Consider the following 14,818-nt stretch of genomic DNA (forward strand, 5'->3'; position numbering starts at 1 on the left):
TTCTGCACCTCCTGACGTAACCACGTACACCTCAGAGCACTCCATACAGATGGAGCGACCACAGGGTTCCACGGGGTCCCGGACAGCGCCCAAGTACTGCAACGCCGAGCTCATGGAGACCGGGGATGGTATGTCCCAAAGCAGAGATGCGTTTTTTTCTGGGAAACGGTTTGTGCTGATGTCCCGTTCTGTGCCCGTGACTGGGTGTGTTTCTTCCTGGGGTGCAATCTGCTGCCATTTTATCTGCTGAATAACGAACAGTGGTTCAGCAACTGAGAAATTCTTGTTCAGGTGTTAAGACCGTGAACAGTCACTTAGAAGGGCAAGATGAAGTTAAATGTACAACAGAATTACTGTTAGATGGGCCGATATGTTGCTTTAGACTTCGGAGGAAAGAGGGTCTTTTTATCCATGTTGGACAGAGATGTCAGCGACTTGGTAACAGGCTGCGGCCCAGGGCTGCTTCTTCCTTCCTGTGGCCTGGTCTTGGTATGTTCTGATTACAGCGGCGGTTTGTATCACCTAGCCGCTGTTCTATTTAAGTCTTAGTCCTTCCCCGGGGTCATAAAAGTCAGTGTAGAACCTAGCAGTGAATGAAATACAATGCCCCCGTGTGAAGCCTCATCGAGCAGCCTTGGAATGGCGTAATCTTGTAGTGCACGGGACTCGCAGGCGGACAAGGCGGCCTATCCGAGCCCCAACAGGTAGACACGGAGGACTATCGGAGCCGCAACAGGCACAGTGGACAGGCACAGTGGCCAGGGAGGACAGCGCGGTTTTGTGGATCCACAGGACACTGTGGCGTCCAAGCACGTGCTCCCAGAGGAGAGGACCCTGTGGGAGCTGATGCTGGGAGCTGGCTGAGATTCCAGCGAATAAGACTCCCTGTGACATGCACAGCTGCCATCTGCGCTGCAGCTCCTGATGCCAAGATGGTCGTGCGATAAATGCACAAAGCGCATCTCCAGCAAAAAGCCGCCGAGTGTCCACATCCAGGATATCCACCACGGTGGCTTTTTGGTGTTAATACGACGAATGTGAGCAGCAGGTGGTCTGCGTCGAGTGTGACTGTGCCACTGCAGTTTTGTTCTCATGTCTTGATGAGCATTGAACGGTTCCTGACGAGGGTAGATAAGGATGCTGTGACCTGAGACTCTGCAGTATTGTAGCGTGAGGAACCAAGGAGTTTTTCTGTCTTGCAAAGCCGTCAGGGAGGATGTTCCAGGCTGGTGACTGCTCCATGAGGTATTCAGAGATCCAGGTTCCTTTCAGACCGCTGCTCTGTGTTCCCACGGACACGGCTGTCCTTGCTGTGGTTGGGACTGGGTGATTGCCACGCTGGCAGGGGTAGGCTTAAGGTGAGAGTGGCTAGGATTTACCTAATCTACATAATGACAGGGAGCCTGGGAGTAAAGTGTAGCCATGGCCTGGAGGATGGATGATGGATGTTGGTGAACGACTGTCTGCACTCACCTCAGCTGGCCGAGGGATGGGAAGGACGACTGATGATGCCGTTCAATGGTACCTGGTTCTTTCAGATTTGACTTCCTTATGGATTTTCTGCTGTAAAGAGGAGAGAGCCTGTGGTTCTAGGCCAAGCATCTCACTCATCTCATAACATCTTGTATCCCTTAGCCAACATTTTTGTCAAGTTTCAGAAGTCCTATCAAACTGGCAAGCATTTCTCAGTTTGGTTTAACCATTGGATTTTATATCTGTGTCTGCATCTCTATTTTACATCTATGTGGTTATTTGACACTCTGTAGTACATTTGTAATAGGTTCTCTTTGGTGGAAGTTACTCTCAACAAACCCTTGCTGCTACTTGAATTTTCAAGGTTGCAAGTAGAAAGGAGAGAATAAAAACCACATCTTCTCTAATTTTAAAATTTGTTGTTCCTCAAATCACACCAGAAGTACAAATATTACAAATTATAAAAGCAGTCAGAATCAAGGTTAAGAGATTTCTGGGTGATTCTGGCTAATCAGCAGTATTTGCTGAGGTGTGTGCAGCAGAGCAACATGCCAAGAAGCCCGGGACGGGGAAGAGTTGGGAGGCCAGGCTGTGACTTCAGAGGTGCTGTTGCCTCAGGAAGAGGAGCTAGATGCAGAGAGGATAAATGACCACAGGTGTGACCACCGCCGTCCTTGCCGCGGTACGGGGGCCTTTGTATGGGGCCCTTTGTGAGCTGAGTTATGAACCAGATGAAGGCTGTGCAGGCGTGTGAGAATCCAGGCCAGACTCGACGGGTGGAGGCTTGGCAGAGGTGAGGGGCCAGACAGCCTCGCTAAATGTGCAGTGGCTCACTGCAGACAGTGCCCATCAGTCGCCGGACAGACCGGCTTGAACTTCAGCCCCCATGGCAGCTGCCTTTACCTGTCTGCCTCCACCTTCTGAGGCCTAGAGGCGTCGCAAATGTGTGGTTTTTAAACAGATTTGGATGAGTTGTTTTCTGCACAACACACTTTGACAGACGGAGGCTGGTTCTCCACAGTGGCCCCAGGGACTTGGCAGGGACTGGTGGGACAGAGCCTCAGAGCACAGCACCAGCTCCCTGGGAGAAGACGGTGCCCGTGGGACGGAAGAAAGAAGAGGCACACAGTGCTGAGGCGTGAACTCTAGTTTGCTCTTAGACATGACACACATGCCTTCTGGAAGTTTGCATGAAGCACTGCTAAAGCCACCAGTGCGGATAGGTCCTTAGATCAGGAGACCCAGAACACAGTTGTATTTGAAATCCTTCACATGCTGCAGTCTCTTCAAAGAGGACTACAAGTCATCTCTAATAACGTTGTAAAATTAATTTTTTATTAAGTGCCATGGCTTTTTTTTTTTTTTTTTTTTTTGTGGGGTAGGGCCGGTGTGTGACAGTAAAACAACAGACGCAGTGACACAGCTGGTGGGTGTTGGCTCTGGGCCCCAGTTGGGCAGTTGTATGAAAAGAAACCGAAAAGTCTCTACAGTGGTATGAACCGAAACACCTGGATTATGTGTTTTCATGTATTTGACATAAATGCACACATTTGTACGCTAAACGCACATTTTTCTATATGTAATAAAATTCACACCTTTAAATAGTTAACATATATTTTATTTTAGGACCTCCCCCACGATGTGAGGACTAATAGCCACCCCCTCTCCCCCCCGAATATTAAGAGCCACATCGCAGGGCGGTGAGGCACCCCTCGCGAGGTGGGGACTAATCGCCACCCCCTCTCCCCCTCTGGCTATTAGGAGTCACCTCGCAGGGGGGTGAGGCACCCCCACAAGGTGGGGACTAATAGCCACCCCTTCTCCTCCCGCTGGCTATTAGGGGCCCTGGTGGACTCACAGCCTGTTTATGATATTGTGAGTAATATCATCTCCCTCTCTGGAAATTATGAACTCTTTCACAGATGGGTGTATACCCTCAGTGTGTACACCGTCAGAGGGTGTACACCCGTCTGTATTGGGAGTAATATCCTCTTCCTCCCTGAATGTTAAGAAGAATATCCCAGGACTGTTTGTACTCCCTGCATTATTGGGTGTCATATCTTCCTCTCCCACGTGGAAATTAGAAACAATATCACTGGGGGCATGTACACCTTCTGTAATATTTAAAGCAATATCATCCCCTTCCCTCCAGGATCATGGGAACAATATCCCTGGGGAGTGTACACTTTCTGCCATATATGTCATAATATCATCCCTCCCGCCTTGAAACATTATGAAGGACCATCTCACATGGGGTGTACAACCCTTGGTGCGATATTGGGAATGCAATTATTCTCTTTTCCCCCGGCATATTTGGAAAAATATCAGAGTGAGTGTACCCCTCCTGCCATATGAGGATTACTATCCTCTTCTTCCTTTCTGGATATTAGAAAGAATATCACACGTGGGTTTGCACTTTCTTCGATATCTGGAGTCATGTCATCCTCTCTTGTTTTGAATGGCAAGAACAGTGCCTTGGGGGGGATGTACACACCCTGTCATATTGGGAGTAATATTACACTCTCCCCTCCTTGATAATTAGGAACAACATCCCATGCTCTCTGTCCCTGGATATTAAGAACAACATCACAGGTAGGTGTACACCCCCTGCGGTATTAGGAGTAATATGATTAATTATTAAACATCCATGATCGATATTAACAATTATCAATGATACTATTAATAGGATACTGTTATGGATAATTATTTTAAATATATGATTATGCATGCTTAAAATAATTGCTAATATTGTTATTTTATTACCAGCATCACTTAATATTGATTTAAGTAACAATTGCTGATATCATTATTTTATTAGTAGTGATATTACTACTGATTATTAATGCTACTCGTTAACATTTTTAACTATTTTACTATCTTTATTGTGATTATTAATGTCGATGATTACTCTTAATTTTTCTTATATTTATTAATATTAATAATTAATAGACTTGTTCCTGATATCCAGCGGGGAGAGGATGATATCACTCCCAATATCGAAGAAAGTGTACACCCCACTATGATGTTATTCCTAACAGCCAGGGGGTAGAGGATGACATTATTGAAACTATGGCAGTGGGTGTACCTCCCTTCGGTCGTCTTGTTCCTTATATCCTGGGTGGGAGAGGATGATACAACTCCCAATATCGAAGGGGGCGTAGACCTCCCCCGTGATATTGTCCCTAACATCCAAAGGTGGAGAGGATGATATTTCTTCTGATTTTACAGGGGGTGTACACCACCCCTATGATATGGTTCCTAATATCCAGGGGGCGAGAGGATGATATTAGTCTCCATATTGCAGGAGGTGTACACTCCCTAGTGATATTGTTCCTAGTATCCAGGGAGGGAGAGGACGATATCACTCCCAGTATCGCAGGGGGTGTACACCTCCTTGTGATATGGTTCCCTATATCCTGGGAGGGAGACGATGATACTAGTGGCAAAATCGCAGAGGGTGTACACACCCACTGTGATATTGTTCCAAATATCCAGAGGGAGAGAAAATGATATGACTCCCAATATCACAGGGGGTGTACATCCTCCTGTGATATTGTTTCTTATATTCAGGGGGAGAGGATGATATTACTCCCAATATCGCAGAGGTTGTACACACCTCCTGCAATATTGTTCCTAATATCCCGAAGGGGAGAGCATATTACTCTCAATATGGCAGTGGGTGGTACACCTCCATTGTAATATTGTTCTTAATATCCATGATGGGAGAGGATATGACTCCCAATATCGCAAGAAATGTACGGCCGCCTGTGATAGAGTTCCTAACATCTAGGTGGGGAGAGGATGATATTACTGCCCATATCGCAAGAGTTGTAAAACCCCTTCGATATTTTGCATACAGTCCTGAGGGGAGAGGATATTATTCCCGATAGCGGAGAAGGTATACACCCCCCTGTGACACTATGCTTAATATCCGCATTGGGAGACGATGACGTTACACCCAATATCACAGGGGATGTACACCCACCCTGGGATATTGTTCCTTATATTGAGAGGGGGAGAAGATGCTATTGCTCCCAGTGACGCAGGGGCTGTGGCTGTACACCCCTCCTGTGATATTGTTCTTAATATCCTAGGGAAGAGAGGATGGTACTACACCCAATATCTCATGGGCTGTACGGTGTCCGCTCAGAGATGTGTGGGGCTCTCTTACACAAGTAACTCCTTCTCTAACTTTAGCCACATGCTGGTCATCCAGGGGCCTCCTAAAATCCAGGAGTATAAAAACAAGTGGAATTTCTGAGAACCAAAGATGGCGCATGGCTCTGGTTGGGCTGCCACAGGCAGTTTTGTGAAAAGACAGAGATGTATTTCTCATAGTCCTGGAGTCTGGAGGTCCAAGGTCAAGGTGGGTTCAGGACTGGCTCCTCCTAAGGCATCTCTCCTTGACTGTCAGATGGCATCTTCTCTTGTGTCCTCGTGCGGTTGTCCCTCAATAGATGTCTGTGTCCTGATCTCTTCTTACAAGGGCATCAGTTCTAATGACTTCGTTACCTTAATCACCTCTTTAAAAGGCCTATCTCCACATACAGACACATTCTGAGGTCCTTGGTTAGGACTACAACCTGGGAATATTGGGGTATGCAATTAAACCTGAAGCAGATGGGGTCTTATAACCTGTGTCACCCAAGCTCATGCCAGAGCCCCATGAGGAAGCCCCAGGTCCCCCCTTTGATATGGTTTAGCTGTGTCCCCACCCAAATCCCGTCTTAAACTCTCATGTGTTGTGGGAGGATGGAAGTGATAATTTGACAGCAGAGAAGACAGTTGCTGCCAGGGAGGGGAGAGGGGACTCCAGACCTCCGAAGGTTGGAGGGTCCCAGGCCCTGGGCAGAGCAGGCAGCCCCACCCCTGTGACACCCCTGAGGATGGCTCAGGAGTCGGAAAAGGTGGAATCATATGTAGAGGCTGGTTGGGGAGATAGGAAGTTGTTGAATGAGTTTTTAAATATTTCCATCAAAATTCTTACTGCACCCTTGGTGTTGGTGGGGACCAGTGGCTTCTCCATGTGCCTGGCTTCTTCCTGGCTCTGACTCTGGGAGCCTGGCCTGGCCTAGGGCTGCTGGTTGGATTCATTGCTGGCAGCAGGTAGAAGGTGGAGGAGGGAGAGGAGCTGTCCTCAGTCCTCTCTTACTCATGCCTGTCCACGTTAGCAGCCCCTCCCCAGGCATCCCTTGCCCATAATCTGGGGAGTGCTATTCTCACTTCCCTTGGGCCCTGCCCACCGATCTCCAAAGAATCCCGTCAGTGACTCCTTTTAATCACCTCTTTGCCTGTGACAAAGTCTTCTGGGACCTCCTGACTGATACAAGGGGAAGCCTGGCTATCTGTGCAACTTGTAAAAGTGAAGTGAGTCATTCACACTGGCATGTATCTACAAGTCACACAGCTTTGCAACTGGAGTGACTTTAAGCTCATCTAACCAAACCTTCCATGACAGATGAGGACACCCAGAATCATAGGATAGAAGTGACTTGCTCCCATCTGGGTCCGCCACGCTGAGACTCAAGCGCAGAGTCTAGCAAAGCACACTTCGTCCTCCCTTAGAAGGAAGATCCTACCCGCACGGCTTACCTCCAGCTACCCTAGGTCCCCCCACTCTCCCTTAGAGGGAAGTTCCTGCCAGCATGGCTCACCTCTACCTACTCTAGGTCTCCCCCACCCTCCCTTAAAAGGAAGGTCCTGCCAGTATGGCTCACCTCCACGTACCCTAGGTCTCCCCACCCTCCCTTAGAAGGAAGGTCCTGCCAGCATGGCTCACCTCCACCTACTCTGGGTTTCTCCCACCCTCCCTTAGAAGGAAGGTCTTAGAAGGCAGCACGGTTCACCCTCTCCTAACCTAGGTCTCCCCCACCCTCAGAGGGGAGTTTTTGGGTCAGTCACAAGACTACTCCGGACATCTGTAAGAACAAATGGTTTCCAGCACAGTCCTTTCCTGGGGTCTGCATTTTCCCTCTGGGATGCTTGGAAGTTGAAGGGGTCAGGCAATTCAAGTTCTCCCTGGTATCTCAGGGGCCACTGACACACAGGAAAATGTGCTGCTCTGCTCGCTGTTTGACTTTGATGGATGCAAATTTGTTCTAAATGAGCCTGACATTCATTAGCATGTAAACATATGTTACTGGTGGCGGCTCGCAGGGCCACATGCTGATGGATTTTATGGGCTGCCCCCGCCGGACATCACCAGGCTGCCTGGGTCTGTGCTGCTTCTGGCTAAGGCTCCAGATGTTTTGGTGCACTGTGAAGTAGACATTTTCGCTACAGGGTTATGTTTTTTTCCAAAAAAGAAACAGACAAATCTGTGAAAAGAACTTGAGTTTATGCGCCGATCTACTGGAAGGAGACTCTTAGAATGTCAGCTGCTCAGTGTCTGCTTTGACTCCCGGGCAGTTCTCTCTGTCCTGTGGCTCAGATTCTATGGGGCTGAATTATACATTTGATTCCAGTTCTGCTCAATATTTCCCCACAAGTAGTGCTGTGGATGCGACTGATGCCTTTAGAGATATCTGCAGCAGGAACAGTGCAGAGAATACAACACGCCATGCTAAAATATTTTGAGCTGAAAGCAATTAAGAAGCGCTCTGGCCTTCCCTCTAGTTTCTGAAAAGCACACAACATAATCATATTATACAAAGACAAAAGTGCCCTTTCTCCCCTCTCTGCCAGAAAGGACGCAGCTCAATCTCTGTAGACAACTTCAGACCCTTATTCAGGAAACAGCACCAGAGGAATTTACACAAAAATCTATCATTTATTGGCCTTCCCACAATTTGTTGCCCCCAATGACCCAAAGTCCTTTTACTTTGTCTTGGCACTTCTAGAAACATTTATTATCCTTGTTGAAGATGTTATATAAAAGAAAGGTCTGAGCTGTCTCTTTGAGATTCCCTCATTCCCTGTGTATCTCCCATGTATATATGAAATATACATGCTAATAAACCTCCGCTTGCTTTTTTGGGGGTTCATCTGTCTTTTGTTATAGGAACCCCAACCAATGAAGCTAAGATGGGTGGAAGAAAAGATTACATTTTTCTCCCCTGTAGTAGCATTATTCTAGCAATAGCATTATTATTATTTTTTTTTTGGTAGATTTCTGTTGAATACACACACACACACACACACACACACACACACACAGAGCAATGTAAAAAGAAAGAAGTGTGGGGAGTTCTGATGAAATTTTAGGTCCCAGAGATACCTAAATATGTTGAGAAGTTGTCTTTAAACATTGATTTTTTTCCCACATTTATTCTCATATTTTTGATATTTTTTTCTTCTGAGATACCATTTCTAGATTGTTTTCTCTACATTTCCTTGCAAGTCCGAGAGAGTATGCTGGTTAGTAGTGTGTCCAATGCACTACCTCTGTCCTTGTCAGTAAAGAAATGTAGAAATTGAGAGGGATGTGAGAGTCACGCTACACAGAGATGGAAACACAGATAGGAGGTAAGTAAAAACACGTGAAAACCCAGCATTTCTGGAACTCTCACCTACTCCTGTGCCGATATTCATCCTTCAGCTCTGCCTCCGTTCTTCCTTTCTTTTCTCATGCTATGGGGTCTGCTTTGGAGACGTTATCTACTTTCATTCTTCCAAAGTCAAGCTTCTAGCTTTGGTTGGAACTGCAGACCCATTTACTCATTCAGCAAATACTTTCTAAGCACATGGATAGTCACTGAGAATACCGTGGTTCACCAACATGACCGTGGCCCCTGCTCTCACGAACCTGCAGCCTGATGGGGAGAATGGGCACTAATAAGACAATCACTCTAATGGGTTTCTGATGAAGAATTCAGGAAAGCACACCAAAGAAAGGGAAGCGGGGTTCTCTAAATTTATGCTGTAAAAGAATCTGGCGTATCTTGGGATGAGAGGTAGAAAACCGATGCATTCTGGAAGGTATGATCCCCTTGCAGTCTGGAGAGAAGTAGAGGTTGATTGTTGAGGGCGGTGGAGTGTAGGGACACCACGGTCTAAACAGAGATGGGGGTGCTGCAGAATGCCTCTTGCAGCAGGAAACAGGCACGTGCAAGGAAGTAAGCACGGGAGAAAGTGGCACAAGACAAGAATGAAGGCAGGCAGGCAGGGGCTGGGAGATGATGGTAGATGCTTTATTCTCTTAATAACAGCAACAGGATGCTGTTGAAAGCACTTGAGGGAGGTGGGGAAGTGGGTATGACATGTTTTGTGTTTGTAAAATTATCACATTGTCTTACCAAACTATACTCCCTATTTTTTAAATTTTACTTTAAGTTCTTGGATACATGTGCAGGTCTATTACATAGGTATACATGTGCCATGGTGGTTTGCTGCCCCTGTCAACCCATCATCTAGGTTTTAAGCCCTGCATGCATGAGGTATTTGTCCTAATGCTCTCCCTCCTCTTGCCTCCAACCCCCAACAGGCCCCCGTGTGTGTCGTTCCCCTCCCCGTGTCCATGTGATCTCATTGTTCGACTCCCACTTATGAGTGAGAGCATGTGGTGTTTGGTTTTCTGTTCCTCTTTTAGTTTAGTTTGCTGAGAATGATGGCTTCCAGCTTCATCCATGTCCCTGCAAAGGACAGGAACCCATTCTTTTTTATGGTTGCATAGTATTCCGTGGTATATACGTGCCACATTTTGTGTATCCAGTGTATCATTGATGGGCACGAGATATCCTCTTAACATGTGATCCAGCTATTGCACTGTTCAGTATTTATCCAAAGGAGTTGAAAACTTGTGTTCACAGAAAAACCTGCACACGGACATTTATAGAAGCTTTAATCATAATTGCTAATTTTATTGCAGCTTTATTCATAATTGCTCAAACTTGGAGGCAACGAAGAAACCAAAATGTTCTTCACTAGGTGAGTGGATAAATAACCTGTGATATATCCAAACAATGGCATATTCTTCAGCACTGAAAGGAAGTGAGCTGTCAAGCCATGAAAAGACACTTAGGAACTTTAAACATGCACGGCTACACAAAAGAGACCCATCAGAAAAGACTAAAGGACATTCAGAAAAAGGCCAGACTATGGAGTGAAACTATCCGTGGTTCCCAGGTGTTGGGAAGAGGGAGAGATGATGAGGTGGAACATGGAAATTTTTAGGATTTTAGTGCAACTGCTCTGTACGATGCTATCATGGTGGATACATGTCATGACACCTTTGTTCAAACCCATAGAACCAGCACCAAGACGGAGCCCTCATGTAAACTGTGGACTCTGGGTGACAATATGTCAACGTCGGTTCTTCAATTGTTACAAACGCTCCCTCTGGGCAGGAGAGTTTTTAGTGGGGGAGGCTGTGCACGTGGGGGAAGGGAAGGCATATAGAAGGACTCTCTGCACCTTTCCCTCAATTTTTCTGTGAAGGTGAAACTGCCTAAAAGATAGTGTATTTTTTAAAAATAAAGGAAAAAAAGGAAACAAAAAGTCCTCACGAAAATCAAATGAGAAAATGATCACACTGGGTGCTTCAGGTCAAAATGGAAGAACAGGGGCTGTATTTACCATCCCACCTGATGACTTTTTCCTCACTGCTTTTCAGCATTTTTTTGGAGTCTAGTCAGTGCAATAAGGCAAGTTAAAATATATAAAATGCACCCTTATTAGAAAAGATTTAAAACTATCTGGATCTGCAGGTGACGTGATCACCTGTGTGGAAAATCTCCTGAAATCACAAAAAGCCACTAAAGCTAATAATAATAAATTACTTACTAATAAGTGAGTTTGGAAAGCTTGCAAGATACAAGCTAAACACATAAGCAATATCTCTTTATACACTGGCAAAGAAATAATTGGAAATGGAAATTTACAAAGCAATATTATAGCACATCAAAACATGAAATACCTCAGACTAAATCTGACAAAAGATGTGTAAGATCTATACACTGAAAAGCAGGCAGTGATGTTGAAATAAATTAAAGAACTAAATAAATGAAGTGATATATTGTGTCCATGGATCAGCAGGCTCAATATTGTTAAGATGTCAGTTCTGCGCTTGTGGATCAGAGGTTTAATGCAATTCCAATCAAAATCACAGCATGGTTTTTATTTTTATTTTTATTTTTCAGTAGAAATGAACTAGCGGATTCCAAAATGTGTCTGGAAATTTAAAGAACCCAACAGAGCTAAGACAACTTGGAATAAAACGGTGGAGGACTTACCTGAACTACCAAGATAGTGTGGTATTGGTATAATAAGAGAAAACTGGGTTAATGAAACCTCCTAGAGGGTCTAGTAATAATCTCACAAACATGTTACATATACGTAGTAGATTTTTGAATAAAGGTTCAAAGACATCAAATTAGAGAAAGGACGATAATGATAGAAGGATTAAATACCGTAGGCCAAAAAGAGAAAAAAGAGCTCCTGTTAAATATCTTCACATTGTTGTCACTCATGCAATTCAATTCACATTTTGTGTGTCTAAAAGTTGAGCAGACTTCTTCATTCTCTTTCCCCAATTCACTCCACAGAGATGCTGATGTCTTTCAGTGGAACTTGGAAGTTTGCTCTTCTTCTTAAAATGACTCTCTTAGATACTGTTTATGCAAGAAGTTGTGGGACTGTAACTTACAAATACTGTTCTAAACCTTGGAATCACACGTTCCCCTTTTTCTCTACTTATCGTTTCTAGTAAGTTTCCCATTTCCTCTTTCTCCTTCATATTTACACTGCATTCCTTTTAGTTCAGGCTTTTGTTACCCCACTTGATCTCTTGATGTGGTCACCTGAATGCCCTTCGTGTCCCAGCCTCCTGGAATCCTTCCTTCATGACCCTGCAGAACTGCCCTCCAGACCCGCAGGTGTGACCCGGAATCAAGGATCTCAAAGCCGAGTGGGATCTGAGAGGCTATCTAGACCAATCCTCCATTACAGACGTAAACCTTTTGATGACTTCACTTCAGAGCCCAAAATATTTGCACTGCAGGCAGAATCACCTAAATCACTTAATGTGATGTTCAGTCTTCCCGTGGTATCTTCCTCTCTGCATCTCCCTACTTTCGGTCAGCCATTTCTCACTCATGACACCGAACCCTTCATTCACATCACATTATTGTTCTTCTCCACACACACACACACACACTTGTTTTCTGCCTGGGTTTTTTGTTATATTATTCCCTCTGCTGGAACTACCATTTTCCAAGATCTGACTACAGAATTTTAACGTATTCCTCAGAATGACTCACATATCACATATTCGACCAAATGGCTGCAGATTCTGTCACCTCCTCTCTTGTCCTATGGCAACATGGAGAATCTTCTTCTCTTAGCCAATAGGATTTATCATGGTCCTTCTTTATCTTAACAATAGTTTAGCAGGACTGAGAACTGGGAAGTAGATTTTTCTCCCAGGGGTGAGCACTGTCTTAGTTTAGCAGATCTCCCTGGGTCTCCACTCTGGTTGTAGAAAAGCAGCCCATAGGGCATGGTGGGGAGGAGAAGAAGGGGAATTAAGCTGTGGTGCATGAAGATGGACAGTTGTGACCCGTACTCCGGGGTTGGGAGTTGAGGCCACTAGGAAGGAGAAGCTGTAAGGATGAAGACGAGGCATAAAAAGTGATGCAGGCCGGGTACGGTGACTCATGCCTGTAATCCCAACACTTTGGGAAGCCAACGTGGATGGATCACGAGGTCAAGAGTTCAAGACCCGTCTGACCAATATTGTGAAACCCTGTCTCTACCAAAAATACAAAAATTAGCTCGGTGTGGTGGCACATACCTGTAGTCCAGCTACGCGGGAGGCTGAGGCAGGAGAATCACTTGAACCCAGGAGATGGAGGTTGCAGTGAGCCAAGATCATGACACTGCACTCCAGCCTGAGTGACAGAGCGAGACTCCATCTCAGAGAAAAGAAGTGATGCATAGTAACAAGACTGCCCGAGGAGAAAAGGAAATCAGCAACCTTCTCCAGGGTGGGATAGCTGAAGACCCTTTAAGAACAAAGGTGTCTACTTTCCTTCTTAGGATGCTCTATCGTGATTTAATGAACCCCTCACAATCTACTGTATTCAGTATTTGGCATGAGTCAATTTAGGGGAATTCTAGAAAACATAGCTGGCTGTTATCAGGTTAATGTAGATTGGGAGGAAGGGAAAAACCCCAGGAGCCACGTAGGAAGGACAATACGTGAAAACAGAAGAAACTTGGAGTCAGTTCACCCTTCAAACAAAATCCAGTTTCCAGAAGACATTGTGAGGGCTGCTGGGTCTTCCTCACCTGCAGATGGGGGATTCCAGATACTTATACTTGAATCTCACAGGATGGGGTGATCACCACCTGCTCTCAAATGGGATGAGTTACAATATCTTCTATCGGGAGGCAGTAAATAAGAGGTTAGGTACACGTCTGTAGTCATCACAATTCTGTCAAGATTGCTATTTTTACTTCCATGTCATAGATGGAGAGCATGATGCTTGTGGAAATGATTTGCTCAGGGTCTCACCATCAAAAGTGGCAGAGGAAAGATTCCAACATGTTTTAAAAGCTGCAAACTGAGCTGACTCCCATCCATGCTGTCATACCGACTGAGATTTCAATCCTCCTGAAGGCAGGAAACTTATTCCATTTGCTTTTATACTCTCCATAACACTAATGAGCAAGTTTTGCTCAAAGTAACACGGAATATTTTGCTGACTCAAGGGGTAAGAGAAGAGACTTAAATGACACCATCACAAGTCAACATTCAAGGAACAGACATTTAGCATTAGCTGTCTCAGTCAAATCAACAAACATGCACATTTATCCTTTACATGGGAGTAAGACAGCAAACACAATTGAAAAAATGAGCCAAGTGTAAAAAAAATGTGTCACAAAGGGATGGATTTAGACAGGAGAGTAGTGAAGTAGGTTATAAAATGGTCAGCATAATCCATTTTAATGAATTATTAGCTGAAACATGCAAAGCATTTAGGATTTCTGGGAGAAGTGTACAAACACACCAAATGTTTGTCCGACATTTTCTTCACTGCTTCTGTCTTTCCACAGGGCTAGAGATGATGTTGACCAACGGCCTTGGGAGGAGAGGTTGCAGCTGAGCCCACACCCTCTCAAACTCCTTCAGACTGTTTCTGTTTTTGTAGACTACTTTACCATTAACAACAAATCCTAAGATTTAATCAGTACAGCAGTCATTGGCCAGAGTTCAAATTTCTGATTTGAAGGAATCTGCACTCTGCCTGCCAGGATCGACTATTAATGGCTTCGTCCAGAGAGGAGCTATGTCTTTGCTCACTACAGAACAGTATTGAGGCTTCGAAAGGGGTATTTTGCTGGTCACCTCCTGGTCATCCTTCTGCTCACCAAGAGCAGATACTGTTCTCAGCCCCTTACATTTACA

General features: G+C 45.2%; 1 long non-coding RNA gene across 3 annotated transcripts; it reads left to right on the forward strand.

Moving 5' to 3' along the window:
• Positions 1-14,170, forward strand: LOC139361142 (uncharacterized). Of its 3 annotated transcripts, none has more exons than XR_011618679.1 (3): positions 1-128; positions 8,773-10,338; positions 11,550-14,170. It is a non-coding gene; the product is annotated as an uncharacterized lncRNA (long non-coding RNA). The 3 variants fall into 3 exon arrangements; XR_011618677.1 differs by lacking the exon at positions 1-128 and having other exon boundaries at positions 6,201-8,937; positions 10,280-10,338; XR_011618678.1 differs by lacking the exon at positions 1-128 and having other exon boundaries at positions 6,201-8,937; positions 10,280-10,338; positions 11,553-14,170.
• Positions 14,171-14,818: the final 648 nt, after the last annotated feature.

The sequence above is a fragment of the Macaca nemestrina genome (genome assembly GCF_043159975.1).
Source record: "Macaca nemestrina isolate mMacNem1 chromosome 11 unlocalized genomic scaffold, mMacNem.hap1 SUPER_11_unloc_1, whole genome shotgun sequence".
NCBI classification, from domain to species: Eukaryota; Metazoa; Chordata; class Mammalia; order Primates; family Cercopithecidae; genus Macaca; species Macaca nemestrina.